This window comes from Tursiops truncatus, chromosome 8, assembly GCF_011762595.2.
Source record: "Tursiops truncatus isolate mTurTru1 chromosome 8, mTurTru1.mat.Y, whole genome shotgun sequence".
NCBI lineage: Eukaryota > Metazoa > Chordata > Mammalia > Artiodactyla > Delphinidae > Tursiops > Tursiops truncatus.
Window position 1 is genome coordinate 85,554,700 of NC_047041.1, and position 6,000 is coordinate 85,560,699.

General features: G+C 42.7%; 1 protein-coding gene across 2 annotated transcripts in view; it reads left to right on the forward strand.

Annotated features, from left to right (window-relative positions):
* The window catches only part of TRIM44 (tripartite motif containing 44), a 118,947-nt gene extending 113,738 nt beyond the window's left edge, over positions 1–5,209 (forward strand). Inside the window, exons 7-8 of one of the 2 annotated variants that reach the window (XR_012333520.1) lie at positions 323–403; positions 3,520–5,209. The gene's annotated coding sequence lies outside the window, so the exon portion shown is untranslated. Of the gene's footprint in view, positions 1–322 lie in introns of both variants that reach the window. The other variant, XR_012333519.1, reaches the window with a different exon arrangement.
* The last annotated feature ends 791 nt before the right edge of the window (positions 5,210–6,000 follow it).

Sequence of the window (6,000 nt, forward strand, 5' to 3'; positions counted from 1 at the left end):
GGTCATGCGGTGAGCCACGCTGATAAAGCCAGGCCGGGAGACTCTTGTCCCCTGTAACAATCATTAGGCCCACTTCCTCCCTCCCCAGTTGCTAAGCACACTTCTGCCTGGTGGGATGGGATTGCCAGGCACTGTAGTACTTGGGAGTCTCGGTGTTTTAACAAACCACAATGTGTTTGGAGGTTTTCTTCCCTACTTCCTGGTGCCAGTGTCTCAATACCGCATCCCATTGCCTCAGCCCTTTTTCATTTTATTGTCTTTCCCTCTGAAAGCTACAACTCTTTATTTTGTTTCATTGATCTTTGCTTGGTCCAACTTACAGGTGGCCCCATTTCCTTTACACTCATAAAAGTGAAATTGCAGCTGGTCTAGAATATCTCCTGGCCTTAACAAGGCACCAGAGGTAAGTACACCCAACAGAAAGTCAGGCTGCCAGTATTAACAAGAGAAGAAGGTGTCACAGAAAAGAAAACAAAACGAAAGGCGGCTTAAAGTCAATAATTGGCTGCATTGAGTATCTGTACTCGTTAAATATTAGAGTCTCCAGGTTAAATCATTCATTTTGTTAATAATAATAGCTACCGTTTAGTGAGGTCTTTTTCTGGGCCAGGCACTGTCCTAGTTGCCTTTTATGTTATTTAATTCTCACAGCGCTAATATTATCATCCTCTATTTTATTGCTCAGGAATCAGAGTTAAATACGGTGCCCAAGGTCACACCCTAATAAATGGGAAGCTAGGATTTAAACCCAGGTCTAGCAGACTTTACACCCTGGCTCTAAAGCTCTCCTCTCCTAGCTGGAATCTGCATCAGATTCCAGCTGATGCTGGTGAATAACCTTCACCCATCCACCCCCTCTCTGCAAACACATACAGTATGGCCTTGGGGCGAAGGAGTTTGTCTTTTTTAGGTCTTGTTTTGTACAGTTTGCAAAGTACAGTGTACAGTGAGGGAAGGAGGGTTAAGGTGAGCAGTGAAATTCTCTTCTGACCTGAAACTGCACTTTTGGAAGGAGGAAGCTTTTAGACTTGCTTTATCTCCTTTATTCCAAGGCCATAAATAATGAAATCACCAGGAGAGGCAAAGCCATGGCTTCTTTTGCCATAGTCTTAGAATCCCCAAAGTCAGCCAACTCTGGCACTGAGCCTGTAATTTAATTAAACATGTTGAAGGCGTCTCCAACAGTTTGACAGTAGGCCAGCTTCATATTCTTGGAAAGGGACTGCAGAGGGAGCTTGTCTGTTTTATAGTTCATTTACTGAGTTGAACCCTCATGGCTGTAGCATACCATTTGCCTTACAAAAATGGCCCACAACCTTCATACCATTTTAGGGAGTCAGTCACAACTCATTTACCTATGGCTCAGTCAGCTTCACCTATCCCTATTTCTTAAACATGAAATCTGCATAAGTGGTTTGACAGTAATTGAGACAGAACTGGAAAAATCTGAAACCTCTGCTGGACCCATTCAAAAATGACTGAGAACTAAGAAGTGAGTAAACAAGACTTCTGACCAGTTGAAATAAATAGTATGAAGCAAACACATAAGAGAAAGGCCATCTGTCTACCCATAAAGCACCTACTCAGAACCTATTTATTCCTGCTTCACACATAGTTCTAAATGTTTGCTGTCTGGTTTCCAAGCCTACAGCAGATTAAATTTAAGGGCACAAAACAGATTTCTAGAGGAAACTTAACTCAAGAAGGAGAAGGAGTTGACAGCAATAGAGAAGACAGAAAAAGTTTAAGTAGACTGAAGAGCTCAAAAAGCTCTGTTTTAGGGGGGCATTTAGTGCCCAAAATAGCTCTTTACACATCTCAGTTTCTAAACACCTCATATCATAGGACTGTGTAATTATACTCAAAGTGATGACCCTGAGCGTCACACCTAAAGAAACTAAGTTATGCTCAGGAGAAAGCAAGAATTTGCATATCAAACATTTTAGAAATATTTCTATCACAAAGGTAAAGAAAAATGAAACAAATTCCCCTTTTAGGGGTTAAAGGAATAAACCTTGGACTATCCAGAACATCTAGTTAAGACAAAACATCCCCCACCTGAGGTTTTATTGTTCCAGGAGCCTCTTGTTTAGAGAGTTTTTTCATAGCTTTGTAAGTGACTTTCATGCTACAGTGCTTTGCATATAATGGCATGAACAATGGAAGTGCCAAGTTTCCAATTGATGAATAAAACTAATAACCAGAATACAGGTCAAATCCTGTTACAACAAATACTGCTACTATAAAAATCACTTAAGCATCCCTGTTATCTCTCAGCCCCTGTCAATTCCCCATTTATTTCAAGCAATAGTCATTACAGCAAAATTGGGGTATAATAAGAAGAAACTGGACCCTCACCACAAGTTGGGTGTAACACAATTTAACCTGTAATACCAGGTTCTTTCTTGTATTTCTCCAGTTCTTTGCTGAAAGAAAAATAAATCTTAATGTGGACATAATACCAGCCTGGGAAGCTGGTATTTAGTAGTTGTTGCTAGGAGAAGGAAGAATTCAGAAGCAAAGGACACATGGAGCTGTGTGGCAAACGCTCACTAGGGAATTTGGTCTCCAGGGCCACTTTTGACCTTAATCCACGTTGGAGCCATCGACCACAGAGTCGCTTGCTTCTAATAGTGATGTAATGCATATATTAAACCCTGGAATGAAAACATGATTCACTTCCCATGGGTCATTGAGCCCTTTGTGGCAATCTGGCCCTGATCCGATGACCCTGAGATAAAGAAATTGAGAAACATGTGACTGGAACTATCCTTTATCGCAAGATGCACTGCTTTCAACACTGTTGATTGTGTATAGAAATGATGTAAGTTAATCAGCTGCATTCCGTTTGGTACACAGGCAAAGATTTTTCCCTGCCTATCCATGTGCTTGTGGTAATGATGAGTTTTGACATTTGCTATAATTTTCTCTTTTTTCTACTTTCTTGTTTTCTTTCTTTCTCTTTCTTTTACTTAAACACTTTTTATGACTACATTGCAACCAATATTTTGTAACACCCTTAGCAGCAGAAGGCGTTAAATCATAGTTCATGTCTGAACAGTACAATCAGCAATAGGAAAAGGAGTGGGGAGGGAGAGGGAAATTGTCCACCTTTTCCTGATGATAATGCCTGGCTCAGGCCCCAGATTCACATCATACTGTGAAGAAGTTCATAAATTGTGGGCACTGCTCAGCCTGAGGAGGCAGGCAATATCCCTTCATACCTCAGGGTGAGATGAATGGTCTGTTGAAGTCATGCCAGTACAGAATACGTTCACCTCTGCTTGCTTTCTCCCCCAAGCCAGAATGTAGTTGAACACTTACATGTCCCAGGCCAGAAGATCAGGGTATGAGGAGATTGAATACTTGGCTTGGCTCTTGAAAACATTGAGTCCAAGTGTAGTTCTCTGGCTTGAAGGTCGCCATTTGCTGCCTCACCATTTTTATTAGGACATCTGGAGATTGCAGGTGTTAATTGGAAGTAACTTTTCTGTATTTGGTTTCTCTCCACACATTCAGGCTTCTAGGACCTTTTGACCCAGTTGGATGGCTATATCCTAGTATCAGATTCACCCTATTCCAAGTGGGAAGAACCATGATAGACAAGTAAGATTGCTCTTTGGCTTGGTGGTGGTGGTGGTGGTGACTCTGTCAGTGGGGTGATTATGGGTGGCCATGATGGTAAAGAAACCACTGATAACAATAAAAATGGGTATTTTCTCAGCACTTAAAAAACCAATTTCCATCTGCTAACAGGGGTTCTGATCTCTTTTCCCCAAACTCCTTTTTTCCCTAGAAGATACTGGCCTGTCTGATCAAAAAAGAGCATTCCTTCTGAGACCATACCTAGCCAACTTATGGCCAAACTATACTTGCCTGTTAATTTACTCAAAACTAGGTTGCCTTTTAAACCTCTTTCCCCACCTCTGGCATGAGGACAAGACATGTGGAGGAAGAATTAGGTCACCTGGGGGTCCACTGTTGCATCTGGTTAAGTGGTGTAAAGAAGCCAAGATTTCTAGAAGTGTCTGTGTTTTGTCGTTTCCGAGATGGTGAGGAAATCCGTCTGGAGTGTTTATGCCCCTCTTCATAGCCAAGCCATGGGCTTTCTTTTGTATTGTGCTACTGAGGTTAGTCACCGCCCTCAGAAGGGACAATTTCACGATGACTTACTTCCTAGTAATCACTGGAACAGTCTCACGAGGATGTGCACAGCTGCTGCGTTTCTTTGGGCCTGGCACGTTCTCAGATGGCAGACTTGCAGAACAAATGAGAGGCCTGGCCCGGTTCACAGGCAGAGTGATCCAGAGTTCAGGCTTCCCCTTGCCTTTTATCCTCCGCCCTCCTTCCTCTGTTCCCCCACCTCCTCTTCTTCTGGTCTCTCCATCTGGAAACCATGAGCCTCATGGATTCCAGGCACAAGTCTCAGATTTCAGATGTTTGGGAAATGTCTTTGCTTGGGTCATTCTTCAAGAGTAAGAGAATTCAATTTGGGAGGAGAAACAGCTGAGACCCTTCCTTGCACAGAAGAGAAAATAAATAAGGTGTGGTACATATCCATCCCCTTACCCACTCAGTTCCAAACCCACACACAATGTCTGATTTCAGAAACAATATTGAGATTCCCTCCTGGGAGGGAACAGAATGGAAAAAAACAAAATCTCCACTCCTAAAAACATACTTTTCTCCCTTCTGAGGTATCAACATAACTGGCATCAGATAATAGGATGTAACTGATTTTGTGTGTGGTGTGGGGGAGGGTCTCTGGAGGATGGAACTAAGAGTGATGGAATGAAGTGAAAAGTAAAATGTAGCCTAAGTTGTTAGGGAGGAACTGTTAACGTTAAGAACCACTTAACCCCAGTGTTGCATCTCCAGGAAAAAGAACAATGTGTGGTCTTCTGTCCTTGGAAAATGGAATGAGCTTTCTCCTAATAAATAACTAGGTTTCAGAAGCAGACAGACTTGGTTCTAGTACTGGCTCTATCCTTAACTAACTCTGAGGAATTAAAGAAGCAGCTGGATCTATGGGGCTTAGTACAGTGCCTGACACATAGGAGGAACTTATAAGTGGTAGCTTATGACCACTGTGTATTGTGATGAGCATCACTCATCAAATTGGAGTCCTCTTGGGGCTGTAGATGGAGCCTGCCCTCATGTTGTCCCACACTGGCTTGTCTGCGCAGCCTCTACCTTCTCCCCAAGGCTACTTCTTAGCCCTCTCTACCACACCCACCCAATTATGCTTTCATGTCAGTTATAAGGATCTCAAGTTATATGTATTTATTTGTTCATATGGTTACTGTCTGTACCTCTTTGAAGCTTGTATTGTTTGTTCACTGATGTATTAGCAATGTTGATGAAATTGCCTGACCCAAAATAGATGTTCAAAAATGTTTGTGGACTTGCTGACTGATATCTTGATAGCATTCGTGTCCAGAGTTACTCCAGGTATTAATTACATCTTGATGCAGAAAACTGGGAAACACCTTTAGCTACATCTGCCCCAGCATAAGTGACCAGAGCACTCAAAAGGTCTTTGAGTCACTTAGAGTAGAAGAGTAGGTCACTTACCTACAGAGGGAAGAGAGTTAGGAAACCTAACTGCCATTCCTACTCTGCCACCAATAAGCTATGCAGCATTTGGCAGGTCAATTTCCCTCTCTAAATACTCATAAAATGAGGACTAGAATCCACTAGATTGGAGGATCTTTCTGCCTCTTCCAGATCTAACATTGTAAGATTTTAGCAAAGCAAGAAGTGACAGCGAGAACGGCAAGATGCTTCCTCTAAGAATCCCAGCTTCTCTTCCTCTGTGTGTGTGCACGTATGTGTACACATGTACATGCACACGTGCAAGCAGCAGTGGGGTTCAGGGGGCCGGGGGGACACGTGAACTGGGGCTGGCCAGGAGAGCTAGACTCATGTGGACTCTGTGGAGAGTGACATTTCCCCCAATGCTTTGGGCTGAATATTCCAGTTATCCCCAAATTCCTGTGT